Raw genomic sequence first — 19096 nt, 5'->3', positions numbered from 1 at the left:
AGAGACCTAATTCCAGGGGCCTGCCGTGACCGGGTCAGCCAGAAGTGAGGCCTGAGCACATTTGCAATGGAAGTAGGAACTTTCGGGAACAGTGAAGGGCTGACACTGCCATGTCTCGGACACCCACTGGGACGGGACCGTGTTCCGTTGGGTCTGAGACAGGCTTCCAGAGGGGAGTTCTCAGCAGGCGGCTGGTAGCTGGTGAGAGCTCCAGCCCTGGGTGGGGACCAGGCGGGGGGACACCCCTGGGTGGGCTGATTGCCCAGAGGTGCCAGCCCCAGGCCCCTGGTCCTGTGATGTGGGGCAGCAGGGACGATGCCATGCCCTGCCTCAAGGGGGGACACTGTTCCTGGATGGTCTGAAACCGAGCCGTCTTATTACATCTGCTGATTCTCACTTCTTTTCCGACTTACACTCTGGTTTTAGGCTGGCCCCCACCTGCTGGGCTGCACGGTGGCTCTGTGGGGCCTGCCTCAAGGGTTCCTCCCAGAGGCTGCAGGACGAGGGGCACAGGCTGGGGCGGTCGGTGCGTCCCCTGCCTCCCTGCTCCTCTCTCGGCTTTCCCGGCCAGTGCCTCCTCGGGGCTGGGGTCGGAGGACAAGGCTTCCACTGCAGGCCAGCCCCTGGCAGAGGACCTGGGTTCTGTGTGTGAGAACTCGGAGGGGGTTGTGGGAGATAAGAAACCGCCAGCTAAAGTGAGGTCTGCACACGATCTATGGACATGATGGATCCGTGTTATGAACCTTCTCTCTGCAGGACAGCCGGTCTGGCAGGACTTCCTGTGATGACGAGAACGCTCTGGTCGGCTGTGGTCGCCATTCGTGCAACCCAACCGAGTAACGGAGTTTTCCTCGTTAGTCACCGTGATCGCTCCCGGTGAACAGCCACGATGCCGGGAGCTCTGGTACTCGGCAGCGAACGCCTTTGCATGCCCGTTCCAGGAATCACATGCAACTACGCGCTATCATCCCCTCCCCTCCGCGGGGACTAACTCAGAGGCCGGGGCTCTCTGACTTGGGTTGAGTTCGGCTACCATGGACGTTCTGAGGAGGGGAGAAATGGCCTCGCTGCTGCAGCAAGTAAACCTACATCTGTGCCAGCTCACGCAGTAGACCCATCGCCCACTCCCATTAAGTCCAAAATGGAGGTTCTCCCTCCAGCAGGATTCCCTGGGCTTCTCCCAATGTTGGCTTCAAATTTTCACCGTGTCTCTCCCACTGTGGCATGGCAGCCTCCACCAACCAGAGAGGGAGGAGTGGCAGCGGCAAGTGGAAAGGCTCTGTACCCTCCTGGGAGGAGGCACACCACGTCTGCTCCTGTTTCCCTGGTGAGGACCCAGCTCCGTGCCAAACCGCAGCGCAAAGGCAGCTGGGAGTTTTGATTTTTTTGTTTGTTTGTAGTTTTGTTGTTGTTTTGTGGAGTTTTGATGGGAGAGGATCAAAAAATAGTTTAAGCAAGAGACCCTTAGACCACAAAGAAGTTCTAAAAAGCTGTCAAGTTGCCCTGGCTGGTTTGGCTCAGTGGATAGAGCATCAGCCTGTGGACTGAAGGTCCTCAGGTTTGAGTCCAGTCAAGGGCACAGGCCCAGCTTGTGGGCTCACTCCCAGTAGGGGGCGTGCAGGAGGCAGCTGATCAATGATTCTCTCTCATCATTGATGGTTCTATGTCTCTCTCCCTTTCTCTTTGAAATCAATAAAAATGTATTTAAAAAATAAGAATAAAGTAATAAGCAGTCAATTTCCTGGAAAATGGAGGGGATGATACAAAATAAATATTAGATGTTATCAATAGCATCTATTCAATTCTGTTTTGTTTTTGTTGTTTTTCTTATCTTGATAGCTACTCACAATGAAAAGGACTGGGGGATGGTGTCTTTGCTGGTGTTAGGTCAAGATATTCTGTATCCAGGTAATCGCAGAGACCACGTGTGCTGGGTAACCCCTGTGCTGAGTTAGCATAGATGCAAGGTCTCACAGAAGAAATCTCAAATACAACATGCTCCAAAGCTGAAGTCTTGACTTTCCTTCACAAATCTGTTCCACCTACACTCTCTTCCTTCTTTGTTGACCTATTTCATTTAGAATAATGCCCTCCGGGTCCATCCAGGGGGTTGCAAATGGCAAGACTTTCTTCTACTCAGTGGCTGGGTGGTTTTCTATTGTATATGTGGATCACATCTTCCTCACCCATCCGTCCGCCTTGGACACGAGGCTCTCCTTTCTCTTGACTATTGTAAGTATGCTGCAATGACCTTGGGGACACACATGTCTGTAAGCAGTGTTTCTGTTTCCTTCAGATAACTCTCCAGAAGTGGAATTGCTGGGTCATGTGGTAGTTCTATTTTAAATGTGTGCAGGGCCTCTATACTGCACCCGCTAACGAAGACACCGACCGTGCACGGCCTCCCTTTGAGCCACAGTCTCCAACGCATGTTATTTCTGGTCACTTTTATCACAGCCTTCCCGACAGGCGTGGGGTGGTATCTCACTGTGGTTTCGGTCCACATTTCTCTGGCAATTTGTGATGTTGAGAACTTTTCATATGCCTGTGGGCCATTTCCCTTGGGAAAATGTCTATTAGGGTCCTCCTCCCACTTTCTTATCACATTGTTTGTTCCTCCCTATTGAGTTGTCTGAGTTCCTTATATGTTTTGGCCATTAGCTCCTTATTAGATATATGACTTGCAGATAATTTCTCTCCTTCACTAGGTTACCTTTTCACTTTGTTGATGGCTTCCTTTGCTGTGCAGAAGCTTTTTAGAGTGAAGTCGTCCCTCTTGTTTATTTTTTCTTTTATTAACTTTGCATTGGGTATCAAATCCAAAAAATTATCACTAAGACTAGTATCAGGGAGCTTAACTGATTTTTCTTTTTTTACATAACATACGATGCTCTCTAGAGCATCTTTAGAGTTTGCATGATTTTTATGATTCTTGTTTGCCTCTCTCCCAGAATGTCAGGACCACAAGAGCAGAGCTTTCTTAGTTATTTTTCCCTCTGCCATATTTCCGTGCCTAGAAGAGGACCTGGCACATAAGAGACACTCCAGAAATACCCGCTGCATGTTGAATGGATTTTTCCAGGTAGCAATATATGCTTTAAAGATTGAATACGCTGTTAGTGTCAAGCTTTTGGAGGTCACCATTACATGATAGAGAACTTTAAATTCTTGGGACCATATTTCTCCAGGTGTGTTCGATGGGAAATTAATTTCACAAAATATCTTTGCCAGATAAATATAAAGCATAGCATACCATACCGCCCCTTAGAAGGTGTTCAAAGTACATTAGTGTACTATATTCGCTGAGATAGTCTTTTCTAATACAAATAAAAAACCGCTTATTTAACTCACATCATTTCCCAGTGACTTAATGTACCTGTTTTCCATGGAGCCACTATGGCATCCTTGGACTGACTGCTCTAAAGCTCACACTTGGGGCACATTGTCTACACCAACAGAAACATCGTTTAGGCCAAGGGTTTGAAAAGCATAGTACCCAGGTGGGATGTAAGCCATACATGCAAGGTTGGCTCAACAATGAAAACCAGTCATCGTGGTACAGTGTATTAACAAAGACCAGATAAAAGCCACACGGTCACCTCAATGGGTGCTGGCAAAATCCAAAATTCTTTCATAATAAAAGCACATAACAAATGAGAAATATGATAGAAGGGAACTCCCCCAACTGAATAAAGGACATCTTAGAAAACAAACAAAACAACAACAGACAAGCATAAAACCTCACGGCTTACTTCATGCTCGATGGTGGGAACCTGAAGACATCCCCCTGCGATCGGCCATAAGGAGGGGGTCTACCCTCTCTCCACCTCTTTACCAAGTGCACGTGGATGTGCGAGCCAGGGCGGTGAGACAAGAAAAGGAAGTAGGAAAGCCGAATTGGGGAGGAAGAAGTAAAACTTTCTCTGTCTGCAGAATGCATGATTTTTATATCAAACACACACACACACACACACACACACACACACACACACAAGCTCAGCCCTGTTGCAGGAAGCAAAACCAATAGACAAAAATCAGCTTATAGTTATACACCAGCAATGAGCAAATAGAAGTGAACTTAAGAAAACAATTCCATTGATAACAGCATCAAAAAGAATAAAATAGCTCTAGCTGGTTTAGCTCAGTGGATAGAGCCGACTGAAGGGTCCCGGGTTCAATTCTAGTAAAGGGCACCTGCCAGGGTTTCAGGCTCAATCCCTAGGAGGGGTGTACAGGAGGCAGCCAATCAATGATTCTCTCTCATCATTGATGTTTCTATCTCTCTCTCCCTCTCCCTTCTTCTCTGAAATCAATAAAAATACATTATTTTTAAAAAAGAAATCAGGTCCAGAGGCGACGGAAGGTGGATGAGCTGTACCTCTCCCACCCTGCGTGCAGGCTGCCTCTCCATCAGCAGACGGGAAGAAGTCCCACGGGGACCACCGCCCGGCTTGAGCACAGCGCAGGCTCTGTGCTGCAGGACAAGGAATGTCCTTTTACACCTATGCTTCCTGCTCAGAGCTCTGCAGTGTGTCTTTAGCCCCTCTAACCTGCAATAGGGGACCCCAGAGCTGCTATGCTCACCCACTGAGACGATTGCTCTGCTCCTCAGCACAGGGCCGCTTGGAGGAGAGAGGGCAGGCGGAAGGGAGCAGAGAGATGAAGGGAGAAAAGGCTGAGCTGAGTATCACCAGGAAATGACTAACTCGCCTGCGTCTCCACATCGAGCTCCTGCCTCCGAGCAGAGAGGTGATGCGGGGCCTTCTCCCGTGCACCCCACTCTCCCCCTAGTTTTAGCTCCTGGAGCTTTCCAGATGCACAGAGCAGCCACGTTCGAGAACTTTTCACCGCGTTGCTTTTGTGTATTTCATTCCCATCCACACAGCCATGCACAGCTGTGTGAGGGGCCTGATTCCTGAAAAAACAAGTCATTCTTTTCTCAGTAATGGCTCAGGGCCTCAAATGCTCTGTGGCAAGAGGGGGCAGAGAAAGGACTTCCTCTGTATTCCCGAGGCCGCCATGTTTATCCCCATGGGGGAGCAGAGTGCCTTGCGAGAGTGGTTCCAGCTCCTTCCTGACATTCCCCCCCAGGGTCTCGCGTGGGGAATGAGCCGCAGTTGCTGACCAGAAACCCGATCTCGCCAGCCAGGCGGCAATAGTCTTTCCTTGTCACGTGGCTTGTGTTTTTCTTCCTTTCCCCCTGGGCTTTGCAGTTTTACGGAGCAGTTTTCAAAGTTGAGACCACAATCAAATAGCTCCTTGGGAATCTGGAGAAGTGACCCCATATCCATCTGCACAGGCAAACAGTTCAGCGTTCTAGTTCCTCTTCCAAGGACCTTCCTTGGCGGTTGTTATCCTAAGTGGTGTGAGGCCCGGGGAAACCTGCCGGACAGGAGGAAAAGCGATCAGAAGATAATAATGAGGATGATAATAATAATAACGAGGCGTTGTGACTGTTGGGCAGGCTGGCACCTTCCCTGACAGGACATAGCAGTTCACAGACCCTCCAGGTGAGACTGCAAAACAAGTAGCATTCTAATTAAGCATCTGCTGGCTGCTCCACTGCCTCTGCCGGGGGCATCGGGGTGGGGCGCTCACTGCCCAGAGGGCCGGGGAGCGCCTCTCAGTCCTGAGTTGCCCAGAGCACACGGGGTGGCTGTGCGGGCGCCAGGGCTCCCCCTGGGCTGGGGGTGGGGGTGGGGGTGCATGGAGGCGAGGTGAGAGTGCCTTTGAACCTCAGCCCGGCTGTGTTTTCTGAGTTTCACAGCACTCTGCTTTGTGTGTCTACTTCCTACCACTTAGACCTCGGAGAGAGGGAAGGGGGCCCATTGACCCCAACTTTCCCTGGCCACCTCAGGAGGGTTGCTTCACCTTCTGCAGGCTTTTAGATATAAAATGGGGAGCTGGCTCGGCACTGAAATTCCCTTCAACTGTTTCATGTACGGACTCCCTCAGTAACTGTTTTAAAAGTCAGATTCAGCCTGGCCAGCGCGGCTCAGAGGTTGAGCTCAGACCTATGAACCAGGAGGTCACGGTTCAATTCCGGTCAAGGGCACATGTCCGGGTTGTGGGCTCCATCCCCAGTGCGGGGCGTGCAGGAGGCAGCCAATCCATGATTCTCTCTCATCACTGATGTTTCTATCTCTCCCTCTCCCTTCCTCTCTGAAATCAATAAAAATATATTTAAAATAAATAAAGTCACATCCAACTGGTGATCAGCATAATCAATTAATGTTCATTTATCTTTTTTAAACATCACCAGTCATGTCCAGGTCTCAACAGAGATTTGTTCAAATATGTGAGACTTTGAATTAGGAACTAAACATACAAAATAAATTCCAGTCTACACTATCTCTATATTTTTAAGATAGTAGATCAAATATTAAAATGTCTTCTTTCCCATTAAAGATATTTTACAGACATCATTATTTCTTATCCATTTAGCATAGATATTTGACCTAGAAAATTCAAAAGGCAAGAGTGAGAGAGACAGAGACAGAGAGGAGGAACTGTAAGAAAAAACCATGGGTCCCACATGTATTCATGAAATAAATGAATATCCCAGAGCCTCTCACCTCTAAAGCCAGATTCTCGTGAGTCAAAAATTCAAACCGGATTGCAAACTCCTACAAAGACATGTTTTTGCCTAAAAAGGTAAAGCGTAGAAGAGAAGAGTGTTTCACCTCCTGAACATCTCGATGAGCTCAATGTTATGGAGACATTTAATGGTGCAATTGAAACCCTTGCAGCGGTTTTATGATGCAGATTCTTTGGTTCCTGTGTTTATAGAGAAGTCACTGGAGTGCAGAGGCTGGGGGACCCCCTCCCCCAAGCGCGCTAGTAGTGAGAGCTTGTGATGAGCCCAGAAACCCAGTCTTTCCAAGCCCATCCCCCCGGGCTGCCATGGGCCACGTGCGAAGCTGTGGGGACAGGTGGCTTTTCTCCTGACAGAATCAAGCCTGTATCCGCCCATCCACTTCCGCCATCGGCCTCACCCTGAGGGAAGTGCCTGTCCTGGCGTGCTCAGGGGACTCTCATTCCTTAAACGTCTGGAGGGATGTCTCCGCATGGGACCACTGGTTTGGTGTGTGACAGGGGTGGTACCTGAGCTCTGCTGTGACATACACGGCAGACGGGGATGTGATGAAGCGCAGGGTTGGGCTGGAACTAAAAACACAAAACCCACAGCATGGATTTGAGGTAGAACCGAGAGGAAAAAACAAAACAACAACAACAACAAAAGTAAAAAGACTGTCTCTTATCACTGTGGCAAACACTTGTTTAATAAGCAGATTGCAAAAAAGTGCTTGCTTCTTTGCGACAGAGAGAAACTAGCACCCTCTGCCATTAAAGACACAGGACTGGGAATAATTTTCCTCCTGCATATGTTTTATTTTTTATCACAAACGTAACCGGCATGTAGGAAAGTATATGTGTCAGCCACATGCACATAAGCACACGCCTTAGTGAATTTTCACGACCTGAATGCCCCTTGGTCACGTCCCAGGCCAAGCACATCTTTCTCCCAGGGAAGTCTCCCGGTCTTGCTGCCTCTCTAACAAAATTACCTTCAGTTTGTGCAGGTGGGAGCGCTGAATGCGGCCATAAAGCGTTATTGTCTCTCCCTCCTCCCACAGGGTATGCTGCTCTGTGATGAACAGCTGAGGCTGGTTCTCTGCCCTCACACAGATGAGGAGGCGCTGTGGACAGAGCCGGTGTTTCTGGAATCGGCATGAAATGCCCAAAGCTGCACAGCCCCTCCCGCTGCCACGCGGCCAGGACCAAGGGAGCGGCCACACCGTGGTGAGCAGCCCCACAGGTGCGCCTGGAGGTGCAGGTGGTACCCGGTTCCCACGGCGCTGCCTCATCGGCTCCCACATGCACAGCCCGGGCAGAGGAAGCGCTGGGGGTGGAGGGCACGGTTGTATGTTCCAGATGTCTCCATCTGTCCAACGTCCTTGGCACCCAACGGCCCACGGAGCGCGCCCTCTGGAGCGCGGTCTTTCCCTGCCAGCTGTAGTCACTCTGAGGGAGAGGCAGCTCGGCCCCAGATGACAAATCCCGTGACTTCCGCAGCTCCTGCTCTGCATCTTCTGTCATCACATCACTCTCGGCAACTGTGCAAGCCAAGGACTGAGAGCTCCCCATCCTGCCCGGCTGGCGTGGCTCCATGGCTGAGCGTCAACCTGTGAACCAGGAGGTCAGGGTTCGATTCCTGATCAGGGCACATGCCCTGGTTGCAGACTCGATCCCCAGTAGGAGGCGTGCAGGAGGCAGCTGATCAGTGATTCTCTCTCATCGTTGATCTCTCTCTCTCTCCCCCCTCTCCTTTCTCTGAAATCAATAAAAATATATTAAAATACTAAAAAATATTAAAAAACAAAGTTCCTCCACCTCGTCTTCTTGGCTGTGTGGTTCACATTCTTACTGTCCTAGTGACCTGAGAACCCTGACTTTTTTTTTTTTTTACAAATATACATTTTATTGAATTTTTACAGAGAGCTAAAAACATCAATGAGAGAGAAATACCCACCAGCTGCCTCCTGCACACCCCCCACGGGGATGTGCCCACAACCAAAATATGTACCCTTGACCAGAATCAAACCTGGGACCTTTCAGTCTGCAGGCCGACACTCTATCCACTGAGCCAAACCGGTTTTGGCAGAACACTGACCTTAGGGGCGAGGCTATGCAGGACCGAGATGCATCCTGGGGACCGTTGCCTGGCCATGACCTTGCCACGTACTGTTTTGTCTCTCCAGAGCATGTCCAATGGACAACTGTGAAGTGAAGTGGGAGCCTCCTGATCTGGGCGGGATTTGCACTGAAGGGAAACACACTTAACATGAACCCACTTCAAATGTGTCCAATTTCATATCAAATTGTCAAAAGTTTGCAAATGTATCTTTAAAAACTCAAGCTAAACTACATGAAAACTAGTTCATTTTATTTCATAGTTGCCTTTGCGAAAGTGTGCTGTCTCTTAGCGTGAAGACCAGGTGTGCGGTCGGGATGCATCCTGCAGTGCCCAGCAGGCGGCCCTCCGGAGATTGGCCTCTGTGTGAAGAGCATGACCTTCAGCTTGCCCACTTTCTCTTTTTCTTAAAAAAAATTTTTTTTTTTTAATCCTCACCCCAGGATATTTCCCATCAATTTTTGGAGAGAATGGAAGAGAGAGGGAAAGGCAGAGAGAAATGTCAACGTGAGGGAAACACGTTGATGGGTTGCCTCCTGCACAGCCCCAACCTGAGCCAGGGGGGGTGCTTGCACCTGTGCCCTTGACTGGAATTGAACCCGGAACCCTTCAGTCTGCAGGCCAGTACTCTATCCACTGAGCAACTGGCTAGGGCAGTGGTTGGCAAACTCATCAGTCAAGAGCCAAATATCCACAGTACCACGATTGAAATAATTTCTTTTAAGAGCCAATTCTTTAAACTTAAACTTCTTCTAAGACCACTTCTTCAACATAGATTCGCCCAGGCCATGGTATTTTGTGGAAGAGCCACGCTCAAAAGGCCAAAGAGCCACATATGGCTTGAGAGTCCAGGCCTTGGTGGGTGGTCTGAACGCTGTCCGGCGTGTTGTTTTTTATCATCTTCGAGAAGCTGCATTTTCCCACACCTGTGGCCGAGCTATATGCTGCTGTTCTCTGCACAGCTAGGAGTGGGACACAGCTGCCTGGTCACCGGAGGTAGGACCTCTGGCTCTGCCGGGGATGCTGGCACTTACATAAAAGGGATGTGTGTTTGCGTGGGCATTCATTCTACACTTGGTCCGTTCATCAGTGAACATCATGTGTTATTGTGACTTTTGCTTTCCATTACGGCTGAGTGAATAAATACTGACAGAAGTTCTCCCCACCTCAGCTCAGTATATTCTTTTTTTAAATATGTATATTTTTTATTGATATCAGAGAGGAAGGAAAGGGGAGAGAGAGAGAAATATCAATGGTGAGGGAGAATCATCGATTTGCCTCCAGCAAGCCTCATACTGGGGATGGAGCCTGCAACCTGGGCAGGTGCCCTGACCGGGAATGGAACTGTGACCTCCTGGTTCCTAGGTTGGCACTCAATCACTGAACCACGCCTGCGATCACCTCTATACTCTTGAAAAAACTGAAGGTAGGACTGTCTGTAAGGCACTGAGCACAGTGCCAGGAACACACACACACACACACACACACACACACACACACACGTGGTTGTTACCGTTATAACTTTACCCACATTCTCTAACAGTGGTAGGCGAAGGGCCTAGTCAAGCTGAACGCTCTGCATGCACTCACGGGAGGGGAAGGCTGACTATCTGAGCTCGGGGGCTAAGACGAGGCCATGTAAAGTGGGTGAATTAGGTTGTCCTCACGGCACACGGCAGCTGGAAGGAAAAGCCAGAGCAGTCTTGGGGGAAACATGGTTTAACAATAATGATGGTGATGAAAATTGCAGATACACCGCTGTGGATCCCAGGGGAATGAACTGTGAGTAAACAAAGCATTTAATCAACGACGAGGTAAAAAATAAATTAATTAATTAAATTAAATTTAAAAAAGCCCCGAGAAAAGCGCTGTGTCTGAGCACAAAGCACTGAACAAGCATTTATATATATATATATATATATATATATATATATATATATATATACACACACATACATACTAGAGGCCAGTGCATGAATTAGTGCACAGGTGCAGTCTGGCTGGCATGCCCCAACAGAGGCTGATCGGGCCAGGACAGCTGCGGGGAAGGGATGTAGGAGGTTGGCCAGCTGGCCCTGACCATAATCAGGGTGTGGGGGCTGATCAGGAGTGAGGCTGGCTGAGGGAAGGGGCTGCAGGCAGGTTGAACTCCCAGTCAAGGGGACAATTTGCATATTAGCTCTTATTATTAGGACTAGAAATCTGTTGCATGAAATTCATGCACAGGAGGTATGTCCCTCAGCCCAGCCTGCACCTTCTCCAGTCTGGGACCCCTTAAGGGATGTCTGACATCCCTCTCACTATCCAGAACTGCTGGCTCCCAACTGCTCACCTGCCTGATTGCCCCTGACCCCTTCTGCCTGCCAGCCTGATCACCCCCTAACCACTCCTCTGCCAGCCTGATTAATGCCAAACTGCTCCTCTGCCAGCTCCATTGCCCTTAACTGCCCTCCCCTGCCAGCCTGGTTGTCCTTAACTGTCCTCCACTGCAGGCCTAGGTCCCACCAATTGCCCTCCCCTGCTGGCCCAGTAACCCCAACTTTCTGCCCCTGCAGGTCTGGTCACCCCCAACTGCCTTCCCCTGTAGGCCTGGTCCACCCCAACTGCCCTTCCCTGCAGACCTGGGTCCCCTACAATTGTCCTCCCCTGCTGGCCTGATCACCCAAAACTGCCCTCCCCTGTTGACCATCTTGTGGCAGCCATCTTGTGTCTATATGGGGGCAGCCATCTTTGACCACATGTGGGCAGCCATCTTGTGTGTTGAAGTGATGGTCAATTTGCATATTGCTCTTTTATAAGTTAGGATTGATTGATTAATTTCAGAGAGAAAAGGAGAGGGAGAGAGATAGAAACGTTAATGATGAGAGAGAATCATTGATCAGCTGCCTCCTGCATAGCCACCATTGGGGATCGAGCCCACAACCTGGGCATGTGCCCTTGACTGGGCACTGAACCCAAGACCCTTTATTTCAAAGGCCCACATTCTAAACACTGATCCAAACCAGCTAGGACTGGACAAGCATTTTCTTAAACAGGGACAAGCAGAGCTGCCCCAAAGCCCACACATCCGGCTACACCCCATCAGCTTCAGGACTCCCTCTGGGCAAATCACTGTCACCACATCTGTGTGTGTAAACTGGAACCAGCCCCTCCATCATGGAGACAGGGGTGCTGGCCACCATCGCGGGCACCTCACGGCCATGTGTGTGTGGAGATACCAACAGCCACTGTAGCCAATCCCTCCCCCACCACCTGTTCAAGTCCACCATCCAGCGGCGACCTGAGCAGGCACTGGCCTTGGGAGTGGACATGCGTTCCAGACGGGGTGGTGTGGAGGAGTAAAGAAAGTGAGTTCAAGTGCAAGAAGCAGGCAGAGCAGGAGGAAGGGAAGGGAACAAAGGGGGCAGGAAGTGGCGTAGGGAGAGTGGGATGCAGAGATGGTCACGAGAGGGCCTCTTCTTAGAGAGACGGGAACCCTCAGCATGTGTTCAGCTGGTGGGATAGCTCGGTGCAGAAGGAAAGCCCAGGCGGAGGAGAGAGGGAGCCGCTGAGAGGGCGGCACAGGGCCTGGTGCCCGGGAAGCAGGACGCGGTGCAGGCGGAGGGATGCTGACGGCGGGCTGGGACCTCACTGTGCAGAGAAGAGAGGGGGAATAAATCACCCCTAAGGACCAGGGCCCTGGGGAGTTCGTTTCGTTTTTGTCTAAAAACTAACGGGACTGACGCTAAGTGTGGGCCTGAACGAGATGCAGTCTCACTCCTGAAAAGCAATGCCTCTGCTCTAAAGTGCTTTGTCTCCTGGTGAGGTGAGGCCAGAACGCGGGACCAGTCCGGACAGAGGAAGTAGTTGGTGTTCACATACAAACACGCTGAGAGCAATGCCACCGGGAGCATCGGAGGCATGGAGAGTGGCTGGCCCGGGGCAGGCAGGAGGCCCCCACCAGCCCGGTTTACTTTGGGGATCCTCGTCCAAGCCAAGCAGCACGGCGTCTGCTTCCTGCAAAACAAACAGAAAATAAACGGCTGGCCGCCGTCTTTCCAGTAACGGCGTGTTTTCCTGAAACACGTTTCAGTGACTGCATTTCTGTCCACGGGAGGCATTCACAAACCCTTTGTCCACGAGCTCACGCGTGCACAAATAGACCTGGACGCGACATTGAGGTGCTTTCCGTGGCCTCTGAACAGCAGAATCATTCTCCTGGGCACAGCCCGCCTCCTCTCCTTGCCCACCGCCCACTCAAGTCCTACAGCAAAACAGACAGGGTTATCAGCTCTGAGAGCAGCTCGCTTCTGTAGAAAAGGTGGCTTTATGTCATCACGGGTGACTACCTGGCGGACAGGCGGGAGCAGGCAGTGGCACAGTTCAAAAGGCGTTAGGCGACACGGCTTCGTTTTCTAAATCCAACAAGCAGCGCGCTGGGCCTGGTCACCGACACTGTTCACATCTCACTGCCGCGGTGTGCACTGGGGTCTTACAGCTGGCGAGCCGGTTCTCGTGCTGTGAATGAGGCGGCAGGAATACTGTCTCCCCCGGAGGAGGCGAGGATGTGACATCGTGCGGGTCCTCCTTTGTCTCTGTCCCGGCCATTACCGTGCCCTTTTCCCCCCACGTGTGCGGGAGGCAGGCTTTCCACAGCGTCTGGGAGGCTCTGAAATGAGGCTGAGCATCAGGAGGCATTTCTGCCTGCACCGTCTACCAGCAGGGCCCCTGGCCGCCTGGATGGGAAACGGAGACCAGGAAGCCCGTTCCTCTCGGTTTTTCTTTTAAAACTCGCCTTTTTGTTCCTCCGCTCTCTAAAGACCTGCTCTGAAATGACCTACTTTTTGCCTGGATTTTAGTGATGCGTGTCCCGCCGGCCTGCGGTTGACGTAACGAGTTTCATTGCCCTCGCTCTCTTTCCAGAGGGTTATCCAGTCTCTCCGACCGTGCCGGCTGCTTCGCGGGGGTGCACGCTCCTCTCCCGTGGAAAAGTGGCCGGAGAGGACAGGGGTGCTCCGGCCCGCGTGTCCTGTGCTGGCGAATGTCTCCATGACGGTCCACAGTGTTCAGCCATGAGAACATGTCACCTGAGGCTCGGCTGGGAGCACCATCCCGGGGGCTGGGCACCCCCGCCCGTGTGGGTCTGTCTCAGGGAAACCCACCGCTGTTCCCATGCTGTCTGCTGTCGGGAGCCACGTGCCTCACGCCCCGGTCAGGAAGGGGTGTCTACACCCGCCCCAACGCCCTCCCATTGCCCACCGGGCCCCGTCTCAGCCTGGGACCCGGCTGATCAGAGGGGCAGCTGCTCGCGGTCCTCAGGGCGACGGCCTTCCGCAGGGACTGGCTTCCACTCCTCAGCCTGGCATCGGGGAAGAAATCGCAGGAGAGACTTGGGAGCGGAAAGGCCGGTGCTGATGGGAGCCATTGTGGGATGAGTACGTCCCGTCACTCGTAAGGGTGCTCTGACTTTGAACCTGAGCACCATGGTGAGAGTTCGGCCACACATTTAAAACACCTGCCTGTTGTTAGCAACAAGACCAGCACTGACAGCGGTGGGGAGGCCGTGGGGAAAGGAGCCCTCACCCCCAGCTGGTGGGAACGTGGACGGCTGCAGCCACTGCGGAAAGTGGCTGCCGAGGCCTCAGAGAAGTGAGAATGGAGCTGCCCTAGGACCCAGCGCCCCTCTCCTGGGCATACACTCGGGAAACTCAAAACCATGTATCACACAGACACACACACCCCCGTGCTCACTGCAGCAGCATTCACGTGGCCAAGACATGGACACAGCTGAAGTGTCCCCGATCGAGGACCTGACACAGAAGACGTGATCCATACACAATGGAATAGTACTCAGCCCCAGGAAGGATGAAAGAGAGTCATTTGAAACAGCACAGATGGACCGTGGGGACATTATTCGAAGTGAAGTAAGTCAGAAAAAGCTAAGGGCCATATGACTTCACTCACACGTGGGGCATGAAACTGAAACTCATGAACACAAACAGCAGTGCGGCGGCTGCCAGATGCAGGGTGAGGGAGAAGGGGGTCCTAATATGAAGTGACAGGAGAAGATCTGACTCTGGGGGGTGGGCACACAGATCTTGTAACATGGACACCCACACCTGGAGCCCATATGTCACCCAGTTTGTGTAATAAATAACAAATAAAAGGTGAAACATCCCGCTGGTCCTTCGGTGCAGCACCCGGAACCTGCTCTCAGCTCTGTCCTCAGCCCGCTCTGCCACACGGCGTCAGAGTGAGAGCTGAGACGCCAAGGACCCTGGACAGCATGGCCCTGGGTCAGAGGTCAGGGGCTGACGGGATCACCCCCCGCACACAGCCCTTCTGCCACGGGCTCGGGGACAGGCTCCCCTTCTTCTCATGTGGACCCAGCGAACAGCTGTGTACACAGGGGATGTCCAGTCCTGCCGGTCACACGGGGTCACTGCCTGGTCACACGGGGTCACTGCCTGTCACATGGGTCACTGCCGGTCACACGGGGTCACTACCTGTCACACGGGGTCACTGCCTGTCACACGGGGTCACTGCCTGTCACATGGGTCACTGCTTGGTCACAGGGGTCACTGCCTGGTCACACGGGGTCACTGCCTGTCACACGGGGTCACTGCCTGTCACACGGGGTCACTGCCTGTCACACCTGGTCACACGGGGTCACTGCCTGTCACACGGGGTCACTGCCTGGTCACACGGGGTCACTGCCTATCACACGGGGTCACTGCCGGGGTCACTGCCTATCACACGGGATCGCTGCCGGTCACACGGGGTCACTGCCTATCACACGGGGTCACTCCTGAGGACCCAGTGGCCCCTGCCTCTTGGCGTGATCCCCGCCCTGTGGGAGGGCAGGACTGCCACTCGCTTTCAGCAAAGGTGCCGGATGTAAGTGACCGTGACTGAGCACACATAGCTTGGGGCTATGTCCTGTGAGAACACAGCGCCTCCCTCACAGGAGTCTCCCTGCGGAGTGGGCCTGCAGGAGGCTTGGGAGGACCAGGGAGCAAAGGTGGCCTCCAGGCAGAGAGGCCTCTGCTGACAGCCGGCGGGGCCTCCAGCAGCACCCAGCAAGGAGAGGAATCCCTCCTTTCTGCCATCCAAGGAGCCGAATTCTGCCAACAGCCCGAGGAGGGGGGAAGGGGTCCCTCTGCAGCTCAGCTCCGAGGAGCCGCCGCTCTGGCTGCCACCTGACCCGGCTGACCCCGGGAAGAGCCGGTGTGTGGCTTTAAGCTCTAAGGGGGTGGGGTAACCTGCTGCACAGCAGTAAGTAATCTGAAGCTCCTCCTTCTCTCTTTGTCTTTCCCAACCTTCAAATCCCTGTGGAAAGCCCCCCAGAGCCCGGTTGTGCTGGTGTGAACATCCCTCTTAACCATCAGGAACAGATTCAGATTTATGGCAGGAATCCTATCTAACAGAAGAGTAATATGCAAATTAACCATCACTCTGTGACAAAAATGGCGTAGCCACAAGATGGTGGTGCCCAGTCCCTCAGCCCTGCTGCTGAAGTGTCTGGGCCTGTCCGCCCAAAGGAGCAGATCCAGCCTTCCTGCTCCACCGGTGCTGCAGAGTCTGGGCCCCTCAGCCCCTCACGGACCAAGCGGCGGGCAGACAGAACCTGGACAGGCTTGTGGGAACCAAGCCGCAAGGCTGGATCTGCTGAAGGAGGGGGCAGATCCAGCCTCCCCGCTCCACCGCTGCTGCAGTGTCTGGGCCCGTCAGCCCCACGGGGGTTTGCATGGACCAAGCGGGGAAGCTGGATCGGCCCCAGACATGGCGGACAGAGCCTGGACAGCAGGGCTTGGGGGCTTCCTTAGGCAGAGGGGATGGGAACACCCCCAGGCCCAGCAGGCAGAGCCAGGACAACAGGGCATGGGGATTTCCTTAGTGTGTCAGTGTCAGGAAAGCCCCCAGGCCTGGCAGACAGAGCCCAGATAGCAGGGCACTGGGGCTTCCTTCACATGGCCCATGGTGGTGGCAGGCAGAGAGGGGAGAGCAGGGCATAGGGCTTCATCTCCATGGCTGCAGTGAAACATCCAGGCCTTCAGAGAGCAGAGAACCATGGGGAGTGGGCCTAAGCCATCAGTAGGACATTCCCTGAGAGCTCCTGGATTGTAGAGGGTGCAGGTTGGGCTGAGGGGTCCAGTGCATGAATTTCATGCACCAGGCCTCTAGTAAGACCTAAGTAAGCTGTATCCTTCTCTGCACAGCCTATTGAAAGGGGTTACTGCTAATCATCCCAATAGAAGTGATTCTAGATTGATCTGCGGGTCTTTCCTAGGAAGGACAGTTACCTTTTTCCTATGGTAACGAATGAGTAACTTGTGAGAAGATACTTTCTGTAGAAATCCACTCATCATAATGCTCCCCCATCACTGGAGCAATCATTTTGCTTTCCTAACAGCCGATCCCTTGTATAGTCACCAGGTGCCACCCCCTGTGAGGACCACGCCCTCCTGTTTATTTGCTTATCTAGTTGTTTATTGATATCAGTATGGAGCTGCAGAAAATGATATTCAAATTGTACACTCCCTTCAAATGTATCTTCTGTCCTTCGGATGTATTGGCATAGCTGTTAAGCCTTTCTCATTTTCTGGTAAAACAAGATTTTTCAGGTACATTCTGTACTTTCTTGGTCCCAGACCTGGATCTTTTCTCAAAGACTCCTGGCTTCTTTTTAAAGTGAAGAGTGGTATTTAGTAGCCAAAATACAGGCACTAAGTGTACTCACTCACTGCTCCTGGAATGTCATCGCTTCCAGCATCTCAAAGTGACGGAGCTGGAATATATACCTTATTTTTCCATGAATAAGACGTTATTTTTTTCTAAAATCATTAGACTGAAAACCGAGGGGCATCTTATACACGGAAGTCAGCTGAAAAGGGAGCCTCGCAGGTGCTTAGCTGCCCAGACCTTGTTAAACCGGCTTCCTCCAATCACGAGCCTTATTGTTACTGATGTCAGCTGATGCCGTAATTGGAGATGGAGGTGGAGAGTGCGCAGATTCAACAGGGACTGGAGTGTTCTGAGCCCATAAAGATGTCAGAAAATAAAAAGATAAATACCGGTAATTGATTGTCTTACTCTGCAAAATTCAAATGGAATGTCATCAGCTCCACAAAGGAGCTGGAAACAGAGCTGCAGAGACCAGGGGGCCTCCTCCGCTGAGGGTCTGATCAGACAGTGGGAAACAGGAAGAACAACTCCTTCAGGTGCCAAAAGAGGAGAAGGCCTTGAGAGGAAAACCAGCAAAATGTTTAAAATATTTATTTCTTAATTTTGGGTTGGAAAAGTGGGGGGCGCCTTATACATGGAAAATTCTATCTAATAAAGAGGGAGTATGCTAATTGGCTCTCACACCACAGCCAATAAAGAGGAAATATGCTAATTGACTGCCCAGCTCTCAAAGATGGTGGCATCCACAGCCAATAAGCAGGGAATATGCTAATTGACTGCCATGCCCTCAAAGATGGCAGTGCCCACAGCCAGAAGCTGGTGGAACCAGTCCACTAAGCCCTGCGGGTGCTCCTGCCTCCAGAATCCCTCAGTCCCTTTAGCTGCCCAGGGCATGCCCAAGACACAGACAAGCCTCAGATGGCGGCTGCCCAGCCTCCCAGGGCCGCCCGAGGCTCAGGTAATGAGGGCCGGCCAAGGCTTCGCTGCCCGCAGTGGCAGCAACACAGATGTGATGAAGCATCCCTTTCCCCTGATTGCCAGGTCATCTCCCACCCCTGAGGACTCCTGGACTGTGAGACGTAGCAGGCCAGTCTGAGGTACTCCTGTCCAGTGCATGAATTCTCATGCACTGGGCCTCTAGTATGGTACATATTTATAAATTTTAAAAAATGTGTACAAGATGTATACATCAAAAACTATAAGATGTTGCTAGGAAAAAATTTGAAAGGCTGAAATCAGTAGGTAAGTATACCATGTTCATGGACTGTGGGCTTTGATGTTATTAAGATGTCAATTAGAAAGATGTTTTTCTTAGCATCTCTCAAGGTGCAATACAGGTATTGGCTGGGTTTGTGATCTTAACTGAGGGCTGACTGGGGAAATGCCTACGTCTGCACTCACTCGGGTTGTTGGCAGTGTTCAGCTTCTCTCGGTTTTAAGACCGAGGTCTTTCTTGCTCTAGCTCCTTGTGAGCTGTTAGCTAATGGCTGCCCACGGCTCTTAGAAACAGCCTGCATGTGGAATTTCCCATATGATGCGTGCTTTCTCTCTCTCTCTCTCTCTCTCTCTCTCTCTCTCTCTCTCTCTCTCTCACACACACACACACACACACACACACACACACACACACACTGAGCTTTAACTTCATTTCAACACCACGTACCTTCTGGTCTTTCCCCTTTCACAGTGAGGAAGGTGGATCCCTTTTATGTGCAAATACATTCACCCAATTTTCTC

The sequence above is a fragment of the Pipistrellus kuhlii genome, unplaced genomic scaffold (genome assembly GCF_014108245.1).
Source record: "Pipistrellus kuhlii isolate mPipKuh1 unplaced genomic scaffold, mPipKuh1.p scaffold_m20_p_21, whole genome shotgun sequence".
NCBI classification, from domain to species: Eukaryota; Metazoa; Chordata; class Mammalia; order Chiroptera; family Vespertilionidae; genus Pipistrellus; species Pipistrellus kuhlii.
This window is presented reverse-complemented; position numbering follows the sequence as displayed.